The sequence below is a fragment of the Camelus bactrianus genome, chromosome 3 (assembly GCF_048773025.1).
Source record: "Camelus bactrianus isolate YW-2024 breed Bactrian camel chromosome 3, ASM4877302v1, whole genome shotgun sequence".
NCBI classification, from domain to species: Eukaryota; Metazoa; Chordata; class Mammalia; order Artiodactyla; family Camelidae; genus Camelus; species Camelus bactrianus.
This window is the reverse complement of record NC_133541.1, coordinates 138,183,626-138,206,786: the sequence shown is the minus strand read 5'-3', so window position 1 is coordinate 138,206,786 and position 23,161 is coordinate 138,183,626. Positions and strand designations below refer to the sequence as shown.

The 23,161-nt window shown below is 40.4% G+C and overlaps 1 protein-coding gene across 24 annotated transcripts in view; it reads left to right on the top strand.

Annotated features, from left to right (window-relative positions):
• LOC141577158 (trafficking protein particle complex subunit 9-like) overlaps window positions 1-22,201 on the top strand; it is a 138,381-nt gene extending 116,180 nt beyond the window's left edge. For all 24 annotated transcript variants that reach the window (XR_012505816.1, XR_012505815.1, XM_074361294.1 and 21 more), the window contains one exon: window positions 20,276-22,201. The gene's annotated coding sequence lies outside the window, so the exon portion shown is untranslated. The remainder of the gene's footprint in view (window positions 1-20,275) is intronic.
• The last annotated feature ends 960 nt before the right edge of the window (window positions 22,202-23,161 follow it).

Below are 23,161 nucleotides of genomic sequence, written 5' to 3'. Positions count from 1 at the left end.
TCTGGGACTTCATTGAAATAAACGTTCAGCCTAAATGATAAGAGTTATGTTTTATTTGGCTGGAGGACTCGAGCCGTTATGGCAACCTCTCAGATCACTCTGAGGGACTGCTCCCAAGAGGTAGGGGAGGAGCTAGGATATATAGAAGTTTTACAAGAAAGACCAGGTAGTTGGAACAATAAAATATTGCTTGTTATCTAAAGAAAACCAGATATCTCAAGATCAAGTATTTAGTGCTTTTCTATGTATGGGAGGAAGCAAACATTTGTGTCATTGAATTCATCCCTTTGGCAAGTACCTAGCTATCTAGGGCCAGTATCCTGTCCTTTCTTACTCTGAGTCCTCTCAGAGGGCACCACTGTGAGTGGCTGAGAGGCTGGGCTGCAGGCATGCACTCTTTGGGGGTGGCAGCAGCCGCTGATGACTTGGTTTCAGCATTCTTTGTTTACTGACATGGTTGCAGTATTTTCATTCACAGTGCTCCCCCTTGGTCCTAAATTCTGCCAATGTTTTGAGAGACATTTCATGACCAATTTTGTCCCATGGTGCTAGGATGGCTCAATCCTAGTTCAGGTGAAGAATCTTCTGAGTTGCCATTCAAGGTGCTAGTTTTTTATCAGGCCCTGTTGATACTAAAAATTCTCTGGATCACCTGTCTTACTTGTTTGTTATGATCCAGGAAGTGTTTTCCCTTCATTGCTCATTCCCATACCTAGAATCACACTATTACAATTACTTTATTCAGGGTTATAAATTTTATCTATTTCTTCAAGATGTTTAGTCATCATCAATTTTGTAGGCCTAGTTACACTTTAGGAAATGTAACAGACAATTTTATAAAATAGATAGGATATAAGTAATACAGCTAGTAACGTTAATAAAGTCACGATTAAGAATTTAATAGTCGGGAAGTTGTATTTTGGGGTTAAAATTTTGCTTGTGTTTCTGATTGAGTTTGAGTGATCTTATGAGAAAGTTCATATTTATGGTCAGTCTCAGAGCAGGTATTAATTGGTCAGGTGAGGTCTCCCACCTTGTAAGATCAACAGAGGCCTAAACAGAACTATAATTTCTTTTTAGAATAACGTTTCTGAGGGCTATCTAGTTAGAGCCTTGGAGTAGGGAAACTCACAAAGGTAACACAGAAGAACTAGACATAGGTAATTTACCATAAACTTAACAATTGGAGTAGTTCATAATCAAAGGTAGGAGAAATTATCACAGTAATTTTTATGCAGGCCTGGTACGGTGTCTTGGGTCAGCTGTCTACCTCAGATATCGTCTTCTTCTCATCCTGGCCTGGTAGCTTTTTCTCCATTTGGGCATTGTTTTAAGGTGAGCAGTGCTCTATAGGCCAGTGCATTGCAGGGGCTATTTCTGATAGGAAATGAACCCGAAAGTCCGTTTCCTTCAACTTTGGTTTGTATGGTCTATTTAAGAGTACCTGATAAAGGGTCCTTCCATTCAGGTTGGAGACAGTTCTTTAAGTCATGCCTGTTCCAGTTTGTATAATCCCCTGGCTGCAGGTCATGGGGCATTGGAACTTTACCCAAGGATAGATTAGTGAGCTTCAGAAACAAAGCTAGAGTATCCTATTAATAATTCAGTTAAACTGTACAGCAATGTGACATAACAGCAAGGAATGATTGGGAAGTGTGTTAGTAAATACGGAAGTCAATTAACAAAGCTAGAATTTAATATCCACTAAAATATAATCTTTTTTCTCTCTAAAGTTACCCTCATTTTTCTCAAATAAAACCATGTCAAGATTAATTGCTTTACAAGTTGTCTGATTATTTGATCATATAGGCTTTTTTAAATTGGCTGTGTTGGAACTTTTAATTAGGAGTCTCAGTGTAGAATGTTAATAAGGTTTGCTAAGGCCAGGAAAGCCCCGTCAAGGGCTTGTCATGGATTTCTGCCTTACAGATTTAGGTAAATTCTTTTCTCTTTAAAATCCTTAAAATACCTTGAGATTCTTATATCTGATAGGAGATGATCTTCCTCATTTGTCTGATAGAGCCACTGGGGACCTAAGAGTTTTTAGTCTATTGAGGGATCAGATAGAGAGAAAATATAACTGTTCCAAGTCTGATTACATAGGTATAATTTATCAAATTGCTTTGAATCATAGCTAGCTTAAAGAGAAGAGATTCTTTATGTCTGGGAAACAGGTTAAAAGCCAGTAGTATTTTAAACAAAATCAAAAATTATAACCATATTCACCAGTTTACTCAGTCCCATGTAACTAATTCTTTTAATCACAGTTTTCATTGGAAATTTAAAATTTCTTACCCAGTTTAGTTCACTGCTATAGTTGGAAATTTATTAGAAATCAGTAAATCTCCTTGAAGAGCAAGCATTTTGCAAAACCATCAGAAGACAACCATTAACTGTCTATAAATGACAAAAGATTTAAAATCATGATTAAACACCGTTACACTATAATCGATAAAGAAACCTGGTCACTATACCCAGAATTATCACTGGTAACATTTCAGATATACCAGAATTTTAGGGAGTCCATATAATTTCTACAATATCTATATTAATAATATTTTCTCATACAATATAACCTTAGAAGATTTATTATTCATTTGACAATACCGTGTTATTTAACATGCCAAATGAAATTTACTAGATTAAAATCTCTCTTTGGGATGTTTCAGGGTCCCTCTGTAGCATCCCAAACTTAACTGGAGATTAAAAGAACTTTAATTAGAAATTGATATTTGGGAAGCTTGTTAAAGATTTCAGAACACTTGGTCAGATAAACATATAGATCACTGTAACGTAGTACTAATTCATTAACAAGAAAATGCATCAAAGGTAATGGCAGAACAGATCAGTTAAGTGGTATAAGAAGTTTTACAATCTGTTACTGAAGGTGGATTAACATTTTAAGAAATTTTTTTCCTCTTAACAGCGAGAAAACCAAATCTAGTCTTGTACCTGCTTACTTCTAAGTTTCATTTACTTTGCCCAAGTTGATTCTAAACTTAGCCAATTCCGACCACGTATGAAACTCTTTCCTCAGGGTTCCTCTTCCACAAGCCTTCCATAGCTTTCTATACTCATATTAGTGTGTCCCTTATTTTCTCTTCCATTCAGAAGTAACCAGCTTCAGAAGAAAGTCACTATTTTTCATTAACAAAATATAATTCCATTCTTATTATTTCCTTTACACATTTAACTTACTTTCCTAGGATACTGAGATCATTCCCTTAATAATTGAGACTATTTCAGTGTGGCATCATCCATTTAGTAGTATTTCTAAACACCTTTATTTTCTCTGTAAGAGGAAGTTATATGTAAAGTAATTCATATATCAATCTTATTTTATCTGAAAATGGCATAGCTATTTAATAAAATCCTATCATTTGACTTAATTTAGCACAACTCTAGAATTTAAAGATACCAAACATTTAGAGATTATCTTAAGCATACATTTTAAAAATATATTTTAAAAATTTACCCAAAGCTCTCATCTCATTTGCATTTAATTTACTTAAAATTTTACCACACCACATTACTGTTTTTTTTCTTGACAATTCTGCAACAGATATAACAGGATCTTATTTGACTTTCATTAAACCTAGGTACAGTAAATGCATTATACTTAATATTGATGACTTTAAAGATGTCTATATTAATTAGAACATTCTTAAATTAAACATTATCAAATATTATCTTAATATTGAATATTTTCCAGTTCACGTGACGCTGAAAGTCAATTTGTTCAGTTTTTATTTTAAAAATACTTAATTTTCAAGCTCTTATGTTTTACGTCAATTAAGCAGATCTCTTTGACTTTGATTTTTTTTAGCTGTAGAAATATCTCACATCAATAATGTGTACACAGTCTTATAAACAGACCAAAGCTAGAGATCTCATAGCTTCACTTTAAAACTTACTTATAAGATAGGTATAATAATAGTTGGAGTAAAGTGAATTTGCTTGCTCAAATCACTGAGGCTTGCTATTTATGAAACAGACATTTAAGATTTCTTGACAAAGTCTGAAGGACACGTCAGAGTTCTGAGTTCTAAAATGCCAAAAATTTCTTGGCCTTAAGTTTTATTTCGTTGAGCTAATTAGGCTCAGTCCTAGGTCACTGTTTGCTGTATTTCCATTTCTGATCTGCAAGACAAAGACACAATCTTCCAATTCCCCAGAGAACTGCTCTGTCACCCAGACCCAATTTTCTCTCCTTAATTGGCATTTTTTTTATCAGTGAGAAGAGCTGTAAACAAAGAATTCCATCTTTTAAAACCTTAAGGTTTAATTTATCATGTTTTCCAAAGCTTGCATAAGGCATTTAGTAAGGTCTCTTTTCCTTGAGTTATAAGTTAAACCCAGGGTAAAACTCTTATTATATTTTTTTATTAGCCACTGAATATTAGTTTTTAGTTTTACGTTATACTGGACGGCTCATGTAACTCTGTTGGTTTCTTTTACTTTGTTCAATTAATATTTTCTGAGGGACAGATTTGTGCCCAGACTTATAAAACCAGGAAGGGGAAGCGTTTTTCCATTGAAACAGATCTATCCCACAACATAATTAAGCAAAAGGTTTATATAAAGACCATTTAAATATACCAATTTTACAAACTTTTATCTCAATTTTATTAAATCTTATACCTTTAATTTTTATATTTATGTTTAAATCAATAATTCTTATTTATAGAAGGAGTGCCAGAAGCCATTTTTTTTGTGTGTGTGCATTGTATCTAATTTTATAGAAAAGTCTCTAGGATGCCCAAGTTTCAGCCAAAGAGCTTAGACCCTTCTCAATTTTTAATTTGATTAATTGGTCTGTTGTCCCAATCATTGATCAAGTATTTCAGTCTATATATACATATATTTTAAACTGCGGCAAATAAAACGGACTTGTTTGAACTTTAATGTTGGGGGGCAGTAGGTGATCTCTTTGGCCCTTTATTTTTACTTTATGTAGTGTAGTATCAAAACCTTGTACCTAAATCCAAAAATGTCCATTTTATTTATCTCATTCAAAATAATCATATAAAAATATTTATCCACTTGGGTTAAGCCCCTTATCTTTTTTTTTCGACATTTTAACAATCCTTTTTCCAGTTATTCAACCTAATTAACATTAATTATTCTAAGTTTTTATTAGCATCCCTAGAACCATTTATCGGAAAGGAAAAACACAAATGTAGCTTTTCAAACCAGTTTTATTTTTTTCACTAAGTTCTTAGCTTAAACATTAGATATATTTTCTACCTTTAAAATTGATTTTAATAGATACCAATAAAACAGCTGTTTATAATGAGATCTCTTTCAACTCTCACCAATTTAAAAGTTTTTCCAAATTAAAGGATCCATCATATGGCCATCATTTTATATATATATATATATAATAATATATATATTATTATTATATAATATATATATATAATATATATATAGTGATTTTAAACCAATAAGATGAAGAGGCTCTTCCACATGAGAGTGGGGGTGTTGCCTAAATAAAATTCAAAGGTTTACTCTTCAAAAGCTAAAGGCCTTTGTGGTCCAGGCTGATGAAACAAAGTTTAAGATGGCAAAATATCTGACAATTGGTACAAAGAATTGCTTAGAATCCCAATTTATTTGCGTGGCCACCATATGTACACAATACTTGAACCTTTTGTATGGCAGAGTCCAAGGTTTCCTTTAAAAAAAAAGTAAACTTATATATACATACATACACACACTTAAAAACCCAGAGAAAGATAAAACGTTTACATTTCAAGGACACAGGAAGAGAAATCCAAGTTCCCCCTAACGGGAATTTTGTTTGTATAAGTTCAGAATTCCAAAAAATGTTTTTATCAGGCCTGGTTAGTTACTTTCATAGTGAGGTTTTTTTTTTTCTAATTCCCAATTAATGCTGTAAGTTTTGTACGTACATAAACCTGGCTGGGGTAATAGTTGGAGGCTGGCAATCTGTCATTTTTCTTTTCTTTTCTGTTTTTTATTTTTTTTGAAAGTTCTATTCCACATTGTAAGGTCGGGTTCTCACAATAAATTTGCTAGTAAGATTTCCCTCAGGGACAACTCTATGGCATGAAGTCTTTGCCTCTACCACTCCTGCAAGATTCTCTGTCACCAGAGAAAGCTGCTACCAGCCAGGAGGAGGGTCCCATTTTTGGAGTTGAAAGATTACTCATAAGAGTTTTACTTTTATCCTGAAAAATTCAAAGGAGGTAACCAAATTGAGGAAAACATTAGACCAACCACTTACCTAACCACTCAGCCCTGAACCCAGTGTCCTTCAACTTGGACACACTCAGGACGTCTCCACTGGGTGAGTATTTTCCTGGTATGTTTCCACCAGCCCCACATCGGACGTCTCCGCAAGGTGGGTATTTCCCGTTATCTTTCAACCAGGCCCCACCCAGTATGTCTCCACTGGGTGGGTAATTCACCACAGTATCTTTCAACTGGAGGGCCAGTTACCTGGAAACACCGCCAAATAAAACTCAGGATCATCAAACAATATGTGATTTCCGAGAACCAAGAGAGACTCACCCAAATTCATCTGGACCCCCCGAGGAGGCAGATGGGCACAAAGGGCCACTTATGGTACCAAGGCTCCAGATACTCGGAGAGTTCAGGTGGAGAAAGTCTGCTCTGGGTCCCTTCATGGTGTCCAAAACTGTTGACTGAAATACATGTGCAGCCTAAAGGTTAAGAGTTATGTTTTACTTGGCGGGACGACTCGAGCCGTGATGACAGCCTCTCAGATCTCTCTGAGGGACTGCTCCCAAGAGGTTGAGGAGGAGCTAGGATATATAGGAGCTTTACAACAAAGACCAGGTTGTTGGAACAGTAAAAGATTGCTTGTTATCTAAAGAAAGCCAGGTATCTCAAGTTCAAGAATTTAGTGCTTTTCTATGTATGGGAGGAAGCAAATATTTTGGACTCCCTGAATTCATTCTTTAAACAAGCACCTAGCTATCTAGGGCCAGTATCCTGTCCTTTCTTATTCTATGTCTGCTCAGAGGGCACCATTGTGAGTTGCTGCAGCTGCTGGGCTGCAGGCCTGTCCTCGCTGGGAGTTGGCGGCAGCCGCTAATGACTTGGTTTCAGCACTCTGTTTACTGACATGGTTGCAGTATTTTCATTCACATTGTAGTATTTTCATTCACGGACTGATTATGGATAATCTGCAAACTTGGAAAGCAACCGAAATGGAATTATTGCAGGTACATTCTTCTTTAATAAGCCGTGTGCAAACATAAACATGGAGGAAGCATACATTTGGATTTGGTGGTGTAGGGAAGGGTTTCTGCACAATACAGGAGAAGGCAATGCAGAATTCCTTAAGTCCACCTTTCTTTTCTGTAGTGGTTTCTGAGAACAGTTTATGGTAATTAACCAACATTGACAAATGGTGGCACACATTGCATTTAAGAGCTGGCCGGCTGCAAACTTGTGTATTGGACAGGTGGAATTCATAGGCAAATGGTCAGGTGGATGGGAGAGAGACGGAGCCTAGGCCTGGGCCCAGATTCCGGTTTAAATCGGCATTTCCTCACCATACGGCCTTGGACTAGAATGCAACCTCTCTTAACCTGTTGGTGAATCTGTGAAATGGGCATGATAATATTCGTTTCTTCCTGGGATTGTTGTAAGTTCTAAAGAGTATTGTAGCACACATGAAGCACTTAACACACTGGCACTTAGCAGTGTTCACTGTGTGCGGCCGCCCCGCTTGGCATGTGTCAGAGCCGTAAAGGCAGCATGTGTCTGTTGAGGATGCACTGGTAGCCCCTTGAATAGGTTGTGAATATGGTGATTCCCTTTAATCTTGGTAACTCTGTGTGCCATGGGAAGTTATTTTCATGGACAGATGAGGAATCTCAGGGTAAAGAAGACTGTGTAATTTGCCCAAAGTCAGACCATAATTTTGGGTGCAGGGGCCTCTGTTCAGCATGGGCCCCAGGGCCTTCTGCCCTCTCCATTCAGCACCAGAACCAGATGTGGGGTCGGCTGTTTCCCAGCCCAGAATATCGGGCAGGCCGCAAGACACACCTGGCTCTGCACTGCTTGAGCAAAAACTCCGGAGGAGAGGAAGTTACAAAAGGGATAATCATAAAAACAGATGACAGCAAACTGTGACCAGCACTGAGAAGGAAAGGAACACGCCTCGCAATGCAGAGCTGCGAGCTTTCCCGTCGGGGCTGCTCTGGGGGCGTTCATCTCAGCTAAACAAACTCTGCTGCTGCACCAAGGCAGGAAGGCAGGGAGCGTGTGGCCAGGTAGACAGGGCCTTGTTAAACATAATCATTCCCCATTAAGCTGCAGCTGTCACGGGCACTTACCTAGTAAACAGATGTCTTCCATAATCATCACGCACTTTTCTTGGTAGTTTTATTGCCCCACCTTTGAGATGAGGTCATTGAAGCTGAGCAGTTTGCTGCATGCCCGTGATCACCATGGAAATACCCCCACTGGTCTTTCAACCTAGACTGGTGTGGCTGTCATGTCCCAGCCCTGTGAATGGCATCGTGTTGCTTCTCCCAAGTGTCCCAAATGACTGACATTGATATTCTTAATTCGTAGGAAATGGTATGTGACAATAGGAGAAAAAGGTAGTAAGAATTTGTTTGGAAAACTAGAACAAAATCCAATTCTTCCCCAGCTGGGGGAGCGTACCCTGTGTCACTCACCCCACTCACTGCGTGTCACCTCCTCCCTGCCGTCTCCGCATTCAGAAGCCACTCTGAGCCTTTGAAGAACATTTTGCCTCATGACACTGTTGACTAGGACCTGCGACCTCTCTGTCCCTGGTTAACTCTCTCTTCAAAGCCATTTAAATTTTTTGCAGGCTCCTCCGCTCAGATGTAAGAATATTCTCTTTCAACTTCTTGATGCAGCTCCTTAATGAAGATCTCGTGAAGGAAACTTAGTCAAAACCTGGGAGGTATGCACACAGTGACTGCAACCTCAGCACTTTATGAAGTTCAGAATCAGATTTGTGGGTGACTCAGGAAAGGCTTTTTTATGGTAACAAGGGGAAAGTGAAAGGATGCAGGCTGTGTGAGACTGAAACATCTCGGTCCCAGCCAGCAAGGCACCGGCATTCAGGATGGTGTGTGGGGAGTGCAGAGTTCTCACAAAGAAAGAAGTGTTGGGATGGGAGGGAGGACAGTTAGGTACTTTACTGTGGAGGGAAAAAGTGGGTTAAGCATTTCCTGGTTGAACAAGAGGACTGTGACATGATGTGCTTGTATTTTGGAGAGAAGGGTTTTGTGGGGACAGGCCTAGGGAGAACGCTCTGTGGCTGTGGAGTCAGCACAACAGAGAAACACAGAACCGTGCAGACCTCAAGGCCCCTGCTGGGGAAGAGGCTGCCCGCCAATTCGAGCCCTGGGGGCAGCTTCTGTCCCTTAGCTGGGGCCTCAGAGCTCCCTTCACAACCCAGTCCTGTTGATACAAGGAATAATATGTGAGGCATGAGAAGGGCTGTGTCCCAGGCTTTGGTTGAGCCCCTGGGATGTGTCCCACCAGATTTTGTTCCTTGGCTTTGTGCAGTAAAGTTTTCAAGAGCAAGCCAGTGTTGAGGAAAGGTAGATTTATTCACAGAGACACATTGAAAGGCAAGAGAAAGGCCACGAGGTGTGGGGTTTGGGTGCTCAGATTAAAAGTAGGTACACACTCCACAGAGTGTGGGCTTTCTCCGAAGAGGGAGAGAGAGGGGTGACCGCGAGGTGGCACAGTGTTGCTCGTTTTCTTGGGCTTGGTGGTTTCATTTGCTAATATATAGAAGGACCAGCCTAAGTGCAATGGGCTGGGATTCCCAGGGAGTTGGCCATTTCCCACCCTTTGACCTTTTGTGGCTAGCCTTGGGACTGCCATGGTGCCTTGGGGCATGTTATTCACCATGTTACTATTACAATGGGTGTATAATGAAGCTCAAGCTCTGCTAGAAGTTAAATCTCTTCATCCTGAGCCTCAAGGCCTACTGGGGGTTGAATCCTTCACCATTTTGTTGTTAATTGCTGTGGCCTTCCTTGAATGGCTGTGCTCTGCCCCTTCCATCCTGTCTCACTGTGATGACACAGAGAGAGCAAAGGCCGGGACCTGCCTGTGCTCCTGCATTTAACAGCAGGAAGTGTGGAGTGGGCTTATGATGACTCTGAGTGGTGAAAAAGATGTTTCAGATTTTGCCACGTGAGACATGGGGACCTGCCAGCAGCCATCACAGATTTATCTCAAGGACATTATCGCTTGTGTTGTTACAGAAACAACAGGCCAGCCAAGAAACATGCACTGAGATTTATTACGCCGGCGGGCTCAGAGGGGCTTCTGTTCTGAAGCTCTGAGCACCTCCAAGACCTGCACATGAGGTTCTATAGGGTTAATTACAAGTAAGGGGCTATTAGCCAATAAGGCTCAAACAACAAAAAGCAAGGAATCAGTACACTGAAGCTTATGAATTTGGAACAGATCACTTTACTGACAATTGTTGACCTTGGATTTACGAGTTAGCTTATTAGCCCATTCAACTGACACTAAACTTCAGATTTACGAGTTAGCCCAGCAATACTTAGATCAGTAAACCGACACTTATCACACTTAGATTTGTGACTTAGCTCGTTAGCCCAGCTGGGCTTTTCCTTCACAGTGTCATTCATCTTTTCTATATTTCTTTTTTTTTTTTTTTTAAATATTTAATCCAAATTTAATATCAGGTTTTTTTGGAAAGAAATTTCTCTTTTTCTTTTCTTTGGGACTCTTTTGGGGGGGTAGGTAATTAGGTGTATTTATCTGTTAGTGGAGGCCCTGGGGCTTGAACCCGGGACCCCGTGCACGCTAAGCACACCCTCTACCACCCCCCCATGATCTTTTCTTTTTGCTTTAGCTGCCAAGAATCTTACAGCTGAATTTCTAGTCGGCCTTTAACACTTGCCCTGACTCCAGGGAATCCATTTTTATGACTTTACCTCCCCCAGGTTTCATTTAAGTATTGAATCTCCAATTTCTCTTCACTTTCAGTTTTGCCTTTTTGTTGTTATGGTTGTTAAGGTGTGTTTAAAAAAATTGTTTAATTTCTCTTTTAGCAGGAGGCTGAAAGTAAATAAATATGTAAACAAACAGCACACTTAAATGCTTTTATACATTCTAAGCTGTTTAGTAGTTACTTAAATACCGAATTGAATATTAAAGTGATAACATTTTTAAATTATTTTTTAATTTTTTACAAAGATATAGATGATTTGAAATATGATATGTTTCAGGTGTACAATAGATGCTCCATTTATAGTTACTGTAAACATTGGCTGTATTCCCTGTGTTGTAAGATACATCCCTGTAGCCTTACATTACATGTTGCAGTTTGTATAAGAAAGTTGGGTAACGCAGAGTCTGGGGCATGGCTGTGTCTGACCCAGGGTCACGCTCACCCTGCCTGTCAGAGCCCAGGCCCTCACTCCTGTCTGCAGGGCAGCGAGTGGAGGCAGCCCTCATCAGCGCTGGCACCACCCTCTGAGCGGCAGTGACAGCAGTGTCTGTGTGTGGACGTGCATAGTGTTTTTCCAGGAGCTTTACATGCATTTCTGCATTTAATAATTAAAGCCCTCCTGTGAGGAAGCGTTTTATGATTTTAATGAATAATACATTTTATTTTGATATTGATAGACTTCAAACCTCTGGAAAATTTACAGAAGTAGTACAGTAAACGCTTAGATACAGTTCACCTTAAAGGGCACTATTTGTCCTTTTGTGTCTGGCTTATTTTAGCATAAAGTTTCAAGGTTCATCCATAATGTAGCCTGAGTCAGTACTTTATTCTTTTGGTTTCATAATATCCTTTTTCTTTTTTTTCGTTTTTGGTCTATTTAAAAATACTTTCATTGAAGTCTAGTCAGTTTATAATGTTGTGTCAGTTTCTTGTGTACAGCACAACAATTCAGTTAAATAGGAACATACCTGTATTCATTTTCATATTCTTTTAAACATAAGTTACTATAAGATATTAAATATATTCTCCTGTGCTATACAGTATAAACTTGCGGTTTATTCTATACATACTCAGTATCTGCAAATCTTGAACTATCAATATATTCCTTCCCACACCCTCTCCCCTCTGGTAACCATAGTTTGGTTTCTATGTCTCTGTGTCTGTTTCTGTTTTGTAGATAAGTTTATCTTTCTGTGTCTTTGACTTTTGATTTTTTTTTTTTTAAGATTCCACATGTGAGCGATCTCATATGGTATTTTTCTTTATCTTTCTGGCTTACTTTTCTTTGAATGACATTCTCCAGGTCCATTCATGTTGCTGCAAATGGCATTACTTTATTATTATTTTATGGCTGAATAGTAGTCTATTGGAGAAATATACTACAGTCTCTTTATCCAGTCATCTTTCAGTGGACATTTAGGTTGTTTCCATGTCTTGCTATTGTAAATAGTGCTGCTGTGAACATTGGGGTAAAAGTGTCTTTTTGAGTTAGGGTTCCTTCTGGATATATGTCCAGGAGTGGGATTGCTGGGTCATATGGGAGGTCAATTTTTTGTCTTTTGAGGAACCTCTATACAGTTTTCCACAATGGCTCCACCAAACTGCATTCCCACCACAGTGCAGGAGGGTTCCCAATTCTCCGTAGCCTCTCCAGCATTTACTGTCTGTGAACTTCTGAATGATGGCTATTCGGACTGGTGAGAGTTGAGTCTTGATTGCAGTTTTGATTTGCATTTCTCTGATAATGATATTGAGCATTTTTTTCATGTGCCTATTGGCCATTTGTATGTCTTCATTGGAGAAAAGTTTCTTTAGGACTTCTGCCCATTTTTGAATTGAATTGTTTGTTTTTCTTTCTTATTAAGTGTAAAAGCAGTTTACATATTCTGGGAATTAAGCCCTTGTCAGTTTCATTTATTGCAACTATTTTCTCTCATTCCATAGATTGTCTTTTTGTTTTGCTTTTTGTTTCCTTTTCTGTGCAAAAGCTTGTAAGTTTAATTAGATCCTACTTGTATTATTTTGCTTGAATTTCTATTGCTTGAGTAGACTGCTCTAGGAAAACATTGTTGAGATGTATGTCAGATGTTTTGCCTATGTTTTCTTCTAAGAGGTTTATAGTGTCTTGTCTACATGTTTAAGTCTTTAAGCCATTTTAATTTATTTTTGTGTATGCTGTGAGGGAGTGGCCTAACTTCATTGATTTACATTCAGCTGTCCACTTTTCCCTACACCATTTTCTGAAGAGGCTGTCTACTCCATTGTATGTTCTCACCTACTTTGTCAAAGATTTAATGACCAAAAGTTTGTGGGACTATTCTTGGTAATTTTGTTTATCCGTTCATTGATGGATGGATATTGTTTGTAACCTTTGGCTACTCTGAATGATACTGCCATGAATATTGATGTGCAAGTTTTTGTGAGAATATATTTTCATTCTGTTGGCTGTACAGTTGGCCCGCCATATCTGTAGTTTCCACTTCATGGATCCAGATGGCTGATTGTAAAGGGACTCGAACATCCTTGGATTATGGTATCCAGGGTGGGGGGTTCCTGAAACAAACCCCCCGAGGATACTGAGGGATGACTCTATATCTAGGAGTGGAATTGCTGTGCCATATAATTCTAACCTTTTGAGGAAACACCAGGCTTTTCCAAAGAAGCTGCACCATTGCCCCTTTCCAATGGCTGCGTATTGAGGGTTCCCATTTCTCTGCCTCCTGACCGACACTTGTTATTGTCCATGTTTTGATTATAACCATCCTAGTGAGTGTAAAATCAGATATCATTTTGATGTTGATTTCGCTAGTGATGCTGAGCATCTTTTCATATGCTTATTGGCCAATTGTGTATCTATTTAAATACTTGGCATAATTAAAAATTGGGTCGATTTTCTTTGTATTGGTCAGTTGTAAGCATTTGTTTTATATCCTGGATACTAGTCTCTTATTAGATATATGCTTTGCAAAATTTTTCTCCTATTCTGCAGATTGTCGTTTCACTTTAGTTTTTTTAAACATTAAAACAATTTCTTTCTAGGGGAGGTAATTAGATTTATTCATTTTATTTTTCTTGCTAAGCACGCACTCTATCACTTGAGCTACACCCTTCCCCTTTCATTTCACTTTCTTGATGATGTCCTTTGTAACAAATGGTTTCAAATTTGATGAAGTCAATTTTATCTTTCTTTTTTTTCACTTGTGCTCTTCGTATTGTATCTAGGAAGCCATAGCATATCCTTGAACCACAAAGATTTAAACTATGTCTTCTTTTAGAATGTTTATACATTTAGTTTTTACGTTTCCGTCTGTGATCCATTTTGAATTAATATTTTATTTGTTATATAAAATACGGGGGTCCAGATTCCAGATTCATTCTTTTGCCTTCAGATACCCAGGTGTCTCTGCACCATTTGTTGAATAGACTATTCTTTCAATGGAGTTTTGTTGGCACATTTCTGGAAAAATGACTGTAAATGTAAGTTTCCCCCCTGGATTTTTTATTGTTTCTCATAGATTTATGCATCCAAACTTATGCCAGTACCATAATGACTTGAGTACTATAGATTTGTAGTAACCATTGAGTGAGTCCTCCAACTTTGCTCTTCTTTTTCAAGATTGTTTTGGCTGACCTGGGTCCCTTGCACTTCCATATGAATTTTGGCATCAGTTCTTCAATTTTTGCAAAGAAGTCAGCTGGAATTTTGATAGGGATTCCATTAAATTTGTAGATCACTTTCGGGAGTCTTAACATTTTTAACAATATTGTCTACCATTCCATGAACATGGGATGCCTTCCATATATGTAGATGTTTTAATTTTTTTTTGGTGATACTTCAAAATGTTCAATGTGCAAATCTTGTAAAATTTTCTTAAATGTATCTCTCATTTTATTTTTAATGCTGTTGTAGTTGGAAAGGCTGAGCTTCCTAAGGGTGGGACTATATATCAATTTATTTATTTCTAGGATTCCTACACAGCAAATACCCTAGATTTATATTTGCTACATAAATCTATCCACAATTCTTCCCACCCCCGTGTCATAAGAAACCAAGACCCAGGTTAAGCTACCTGAACACTTATGTGGAAGTGAGAAGTGAGACCCTTGGGTGGGGCTTTGTGCAGATTATACTGAAAGCTTATTCATTATGGCTTCATCTTAATTTCTTTTAAACAATCCTTTCAGTGTATATAGTCAGATACATTAAGAAAATGCCCTTTCGATGTGTGGAGGAGCTAAGACTATAATTTTCAAATAATTTCTAGTGAGAGTGTTGTACTTGAAACTAATTTGCATCAATCTTTGAAGATTTATGTTTCAGGAGCTTTGACTATATAATACCTGTCTTTATTCAATAACTACAACTAAATGCTCAAACAACATGTAAGAGTTTGAGCAAACTGCCCCCGCCCCGTAGTGCTGGTTGGCTGCAGCTGTAACTGGAGTCAAGTCTTACCTATCCCAGTACGCTTGGGTGGATCTGCTCAAAGGGGTTCGTCCAATAGTTTGTCGGTAGTCTTTTGGACAAAGCCATAAAGCATTGATTTAAGGTTGCTGGAATGGAATCTATTTTATTAATATTAAGTAAGCACATATTGAGTGCTTACTGTATGTTGGGAATTGTCCCTCAGCCTCACATGAATATTATTCCGCTTAAAACCTCTCATATTTCCTTGTTATTCACACTTTACAGATAAGGAGTCTGAGTATTAGGTTTTCTCTCTTTTGGGGGGAGTTCATTATCAATGATGGGAAGTTGTAAGGAAAAAGATACTGATTCATCCAGAGAAAACATTTTTCTGAGAGTCAGCACTGAAGAGGTTGATCATTGTTTGAGTAAGACGAGCCCCGGGTTGTACGGAGTCAGCATCCCTGTCCTGGACACGGCACGTGTAGCACTGCGTGGTGGGTGAGGCGGCGCGGCCGCTCAGGGAACGCGGATGCCGGGCCGTTGGGCTGTGCTCAGGCCCGGTGGGGCTTTCTCCTAAGGGAAGTGGAACGTCATTGTCAGAATTTAAGTAGGGGAGAGGGGTGCTCTCGTAGATCACTTTTGTCTTGTAGAATGCTTAGAAACATTTAGAAGGCTCGGCAGGAGGTGATGTGATAAGTCAGAGTAGGGTGGCTATGAGGTGTAGCAGTGTTCAATTTTCAAATGGTTTTCAGTCCCAGGTTTGTGGCTCAGTAGCCGTGTAACTTTGGATGACGCACTCAAGGAAGTGAAACAATTTATCTTATTACTTGAAGCAGTGATATACCGACTTCCCAGGACTTCTGTGGAGATCCAGTGAGATAACGTGTGCACAATGTGCAGCGTGGTCCCCAGCACACAGTCAGTGCTGAGGGAGTGCCAGTGAGAACTTTGTAGGTGAGGTGTGGGTGGTGTGACTCATTGACTGAGGAAATTGGGCCCTGAAGGAGGGGTCCAGTCACATCTGTGAGTGATGGGACTGAGCTGGGAGAGGCAGAGGGTGGAGTTGGTGGTGCCCTTGAAACATCTAAGTGCAGTGCCACAATCACAGAGGAGGTCTAGGCCCGGGCTGTGCATTTTCCTATAATCTCAATCCCTGAGGACGCCGAGGTATTGATCATTGAACGTGAAGACATACTTACAGGACAAGTGAATAGTAGTATCATCTCTGTCATCAAAGCTCACGTCTCTTTATTCATCACTCACTTTGCTAATTGGGTACTTACAGAGCTCAATTCACCATCCTCACCTGGGCTCATGCTCCACAGAAAAGATCTTGTGAGTCTCCCTCTTTTCCAGAAGAAAACACATTTAGCTGGTAGACTTCTCTACTTCGCCAGACTTAGAATTTTAGTTTGTTGATTTAATTCTGTTTTCTGTTGGCCGTCTCCTGACAGGAGAGACATTTTACCTCATGGTCAGGTTTCAATTAGCTGTTACTGAGAACTGCTGATCTGATCCATAGTGTATTTTTTCTATTAACTTTGTAGAGTACTTATCATTTTTCTGTCTTTGCCCTTTAATTTTGTTTCCTCTTCAATGTTCTATCCTATTTGGGGCCTTATTTTATTTTTTAATTCAAAAATGTCTGTTAGCAGTTAAGAAAACAAAAGCAAATAAAAAATGCACATGATAGCTAGATTTAGAATATATCTAGTGTGTTTTCTGTCTCGGCAATGGAGGGTTCTAGAAACTCTTGAAAACCTTCATTACATAAGTTCCTTAAAATGCTGATTAAGAAATAAGACCTTCCTTCCTCATCTTTCAAGCTGCACAGCTAATTGTCAAGAAAGTGAGGGGAAATCCTCAGAAGCCAAGTCAACCAGAAAGCAGGGATTCTGGGAGATACACGAGACTTAGAAGCCCTGGGGGCCAGTTGGCTCCTGAACTGAGTTTCAGTTGCCTTGACAGGAGGGCAGGAGGTGAGCTCCAGGCCTCTCACACTGGGAGTTGGATGGCTGTTCTTATGTAAGGCCAAGCACATCCTGAGAATCCTGCTTTATAAAAGGGTGAATTAGAAAGAAAAGTAAAAAAGCATTCCTCAAGGCAAGGAAGTAAGGAAAGTCAATTTTTTTGGAAGCGGGGAAAAATAACATATCCAATGTAAGTATTTAGTTTAAATCTGTTCTGGCATGAGACTGACAACAAACTCCTGGCAGAAAATCACAGCTCCTCCTGGAAAGAGAAGTTGTGTTTTGAATGAATCAGTGGGCAGCCATTTAGAAAAATGTCTCCAGAGTCTTCTGGATCAAGATACTGGACCCAAACACCTCCCTTCCATGGTCTCATTTAAATAACCAGAAAGGTTTTAAAGGAAAGAAGCCATAATCATAGTTCTATTTATTGACATTAATATATGCTAGGAATTCAGATGTGACTATGGAGTTGTCACCTCTTTTATGGACCTTACTTTCTATTTGACATAGTTGGGGAACTTGGTGGAGGGTGGTGTTAGACTGTTGCAATTAGCCAGGACAGGAGATTAAGAAAGCAGTGAAGGGCGGGTGACATTTTTAGCTGAGGACAGTCCTGTTCAGTTGGTTTGTAATTGCAGGCTCGTTGAGTTGTCACTGGAGGGAATTGATCTTATGGAATTTGGACTTAACTCAGGCCTCTTCAGAATGGACAAGTGAACCTGGAGAAAGACAGTCAAATCTGTGCAGACATTAAAGTCCACGTGAACGTGCTGTATCCCTGAGCCAAAGATAGGACAAGTAGGCAGCACTTCTTGAGGACAGAGGAGTGGTTTTTAAGGTTCTCCAAGAATGAAGCCCAGGGAACCGGGATGGCCAGTTGTCAAACTGTGACGTTGCTCTTTGGACGGTGTACCCACTGAGGTTATTGGCCGTTAATAGGTTTCCATTTCTCTTTAATGCATGACAGGTGATGAGGACGTGGGCATACACTTTTGACACCTTGTCAAAGTGACTGGGTACCTGCCTAGAAGGGCGGGCACAGCTACGGCTGCGCCATACATCTTGCCGCCCATCCCGTACCCCGGCTCCGTGATCACGGCAGAGTGGTTCCTTGTTGAGCTGTCCGTCTCCTCTGTGACATCGTAACCCAACAAATTACCGGAGCGTATTAGCTAGGCTTTGTTCTTTTCCATCCTTCCCTTCAAATGATGATGACTGATAATGGACCCAGTTACGTTTGCAGATGATTTACACGTAGTGCTGTCAATACAAACCTTGTAATCCCCACTGTGTGATCTAGAGAAGAAAGTTACATTCTTTCCAAATTGTTTTGATGCACTTATGTGGGAAAATGATGTACGTTTGAATATGTATTTCCTCTCTGAATCACCATGGCTACAGACGAATATTTGTAGACATGGAATGAGTTTACTGTATTTGAACTGTATGGTCCCCTAAATTCTCCCCAGCTTTTTAAAGTCATCACTGGAGTGCTACCTCCACAATGTCCCAAAGCATCCACCACTGCCTGTTCTTCGGACACTGTGAGTTTCCAAGTTGGAGAAGGCTGCTGGCTGTTGAGGCATTCTCTGGCACATCTCTGGCTGGCTGATGTGAGCTTAGCACACAAGACTTGGCAGACAGTATCTAACCATGGTCACGTCCATTTCTGGAACACTCATGGAGGATTTTACACCTATGCTAGTGGCATACGTTATTTCTTTAAGTTTTCAAAACAATCATAATTAGACTTTATCACCTGTATTAATAAGGAAACTGTCAAAGCGAGTGATGTGCAGACTTTGGACTGGAACATGGGACTTTCTGATCCCTATCTCTGTTCCCTCCCAAGCCTATCCTTCCAAATGTCCAGGAGACTCTTCCTCAGTCTTGAGTTTCCCGCTGATGTTACCACTGTCTTTGTTTCTGGAGAGGAAAACAAGTCTAAACTTACTTTCCAGTTGGAAATGGAATGGAGAGTTAACGTTGGAAGCCGGGAGAGTCTGTCCTGTGATGAAGCGGTCTCTGAGCCACTTCCATGGGGACGTCACGTCACTGTCTGGGCCCCTTGCACAGCCTGTGCACAGGTGATAAGCCAGATGTGCTGAGCAGTCCTACCGGACAGGGAAGTGCTTGGAAGTGAGTTTGGGTATTTGGTTTCATTACATATGTTCCTGAGGGCCTTGGCCTGGCACTTCAAATGGGACCACTCCCTGTCCCACAGACTCGTGCTCTGGGCCGGTGCAGACCTAACGTGGCCTCAGCCTGAGGCTCAGGGCCCGTGGTGATGAGGAGCATTTTAGTCCAGGGTCTGCCGGAGGCTCTGACACTTCTGGGCCATGGGAATTTGTCCAGGATGATAAAAAATCCTCCCCGAGATTCAGATTTCCTTGCCTGTGAGCTGGGGTAGTAATAGTTTCTGAAATGATTGTAATGATTCAGTAACGGGCACAGCGTGTGCTGGCAGGTTGCTTGTGTTTAAGGAGCAGAAGTCGCAGTCACTCTGTCAGCCTCTCACTGTGTGCTCTGTGCTTTGAGAGGTTGTGTGTTTGGTGAAAGTCCCGCCCAAACCCTAGGGTGTAGATGAACTGTTGTTCCTTTACTTTCCCGTCCTTTTCCTCTTTCCCTTCTCTGTGTCCCATGTTTAGGTAGCAGATTCCTCTGTTTCAGGGAATACGGAACTTTCTAGTAAAAGGAGAGGCGGAACGCGGAAAGGTGGGGCCCAGAGGGGGTCTGGAGCATCCGCACAGCGTTGCTTCCCTGCATTTCTGCATCCGGTCCCATCAGTGCATGAAGTCAGCCTTCCTCTTCCTTCCTGTGTCGTTCGGTCTCTGTTTTAAGGGAAAATTTTTTACGGGTCTTTTTTCCATTACATGTTTCGTTCAGATGCTTGTTGCTTTTCTCCCTGTGCTTCAGCATTCCTAGGAGAGAATTCAGCAGTGCAGCATCCTCTCCGAGCTCTATGAGTTGATCGGCTTCCACCGCAAGTCCGCCTTCTTCAAGCGGGTGGCCCCCGTGCAGCGCGCGGCCCCCGGCATCCCGGAGCCTGGCGGGAAGGTCTTCTACCGACTCCTTCTGCAGACGCTTCCTGGCTACAGTCTGTCGCTGGATCTGCAGGACTTCAGCAAAGGTGTTGGAACTAAAACATTGCTTCAGTCCCATTAACCATGCCTGGTTTGGGCCCTGCTGTCCTGTCTCATCAGGGTGAATTCTGATTCGTTTAGAATAGGGCTCAGCAGACTTTTTCTGTCAAGAGCTTGGGAGTAAATATTTCAGGGTCTGCAAACCTCCTGATCTCTGGTGCAGCTGCTCAGCTCTGCTGTTCAGACGCCAGAGCATCCGGACATTCCACACACCCACAGAGCTTTATTAACAGCGGTGTCTGGGACTGGATTCAGTGTATGAACTGCAGTTTGTCCCCACAGCCTCCTCACTATTGACGCCTGCACCAGAGCATGCATTTGCGACAATGGGTGAACCTGCACTGACACGTCATCATCACCCAGAGCCCAGACTTAACACTAGGATTTACACTTGGTGGTGTGCACTCTGTGGGTTTGGACATATGTGCAATGACATGTATCCACCGTCACAGCATCATACAGAGTAGTCTGTCTTAGTGAACTTAAAATGCTCCGTGCTGCACCTCATTCATTGCTCCTTCCCCTCTAGCCTCTGACAGCCACTGATCTTTTAGTCTCTGTGGTTTTCCCTTTCCCAGAACACCATACAGTTGGAATCAGACAGTTGCGGAACCTTCCCAGATTGGCTTCTTTCCCTTAGTAATATGCATTTAAGGTTCCTCCATGTCTTTCCATGCCTTGATAACTCATTTCATTTTAGCACCAAATAATAGTCCATTTTCTGGCTGGACCACAGTTAATCCATTCACCTACTGAAGAACAGCTTAGTTGCTTCTGAGTTCTGGTGATTATGAATAAAGCTGCTATTAACATCTGTATGCAGTTTTGTGTGTGGACATAAGTTTCCATTTCGTCGAGTAAACACCAAGGAGCACAGTTGCCGGATCATGTGTTAGGAGTACGTTTAGTTTTGTAAAAAATTGCCAGACCGTCTTCCAAAGTATCTGGGCCATTTTACATTCCCACCAGCAATGCATGAGAATTCCTGACGCTCCACATCCTCACCAGCATTCGGTGCTGTCAGTGTTCTGCGTTTTGGCAGTTCTGACAGGTGTGCAGTGGTACCTCGCTGTTTCAGTCTGCATCCCCTTGATGACAGATGCTGTGGGGCATCTTTCCATAGACTTCTTTGGCATCTAGATTTTTTCTTTGATGAGATCTGTGTCAGGAATTTTGCTCATTTTTTAATCAGGTTGTTCATCCTTCTTGTTGAGTTTAAAGAGATTTTGGTATATTCTGGATATCAGCCCTTTATCAATGTGTCCCTGCCCTTCACCTGCAGCACCGGAGTTGTCCTTTGGGTCTCAGTGGAGTGTCAGCTCTTCAAAGAGGTTCCCTGTCTTCCCTCAGCCTAAATACTGTCCTTGTATTTTTCACTTTCATTGACTCATTTTGTTCTTTTTAAATAGCATTTCCCATAATTTGTAAGTATATTAAAAAAAAGGGCAATGATTGAACACCACCTCCCCACCAGGCTGTGTGCCCTGTGAGAGCAGAGGCCCTGTCCCCACTCACCATTTCCCATGACAGCACATGGCACATGTCCATGTAAAAGTGTGTAACGTGGGGCCAAACCTGATGAGCAGCTATGATGACATGTGTTGGCTACCATTTATTGAGTAGACTTTGTTTCTGATGTAAATTATTAAATCACATGAATTAAACTTGTTTGTTTTGAAAAATAAAACAACAAAGCCCACCTCCATTTGATTGGTACTTTCTACTTAGCCTTCTGACACAGGAGGGGATGTTCACAATCATTTTCTGGAGGAGGTTGGGGAGGTAAAGTAAGAGAGTGAGATCAAATAAAGTAAAAATGATAACTATCAGTTGGCTTTATTTTCACTAAGACATAAAAGTTACTTTAAAGCCTATCTCAGCTGTTGTTCTGTTGTTTTAAACATTTCTCATAGAATTAAATGGAAGCCCACTAAACCCTGAAAGGGAAATTGTGTGCTCAGGTCCTGAAAATTGTTTATGTCTATTTCTTGAAATGCACATTTTCCCTGCTGGTTAAAGAAATTCGAGGCGGGAACACAGCCGTGCGCTGTGTGTCTGCCAGCTTCATGGGCTGCTCACTGTCATTTTCATTTTCTTGTGTTGCAGTTTATGAAGGTTTTCCCATGAGATATATTGCTCAGCCTTTTCCTGAATGAAGGATTGAATTTTCCACAGGAAATCTTATGAAAGAGAGTGACAAGGCACATGGGTTTCCCAAAAAGGAATACTTGATGTAATAAACTCTCACTATGGTGAACCTTTTTTAATACAAGCCAGTTGAAAATTTTATCACTAGGTCATAGGCCACAAATCTGTCTTAAGAATAAAAAGATTCAAATTTTATAGAAGAAGCAGTTTGAATCAAGTAGAAATTATGATTTGTACACTAGTTGGTGTTAGAAATTATACTCAGTCTTATCATAATTGCCTGTGGTAGGAACTGGATTATTAATTATTTATTTAAAAAAAATCCACTAGGTGCTATTTGCCCCATTCTTGATGCAGCAGTGCTGAGGTTAGTTAAGTTGGGCCATTTAGGATTGTTAGCTAGGTTTTCCGGACATTGATTTCAGCCTCTTTATCTTTTTTACAATCTCTTCTTTTGTATCGGCCTTTGGTCTTTTGACAACGTGGAAATACTGCACGGATCTGCCTTTCC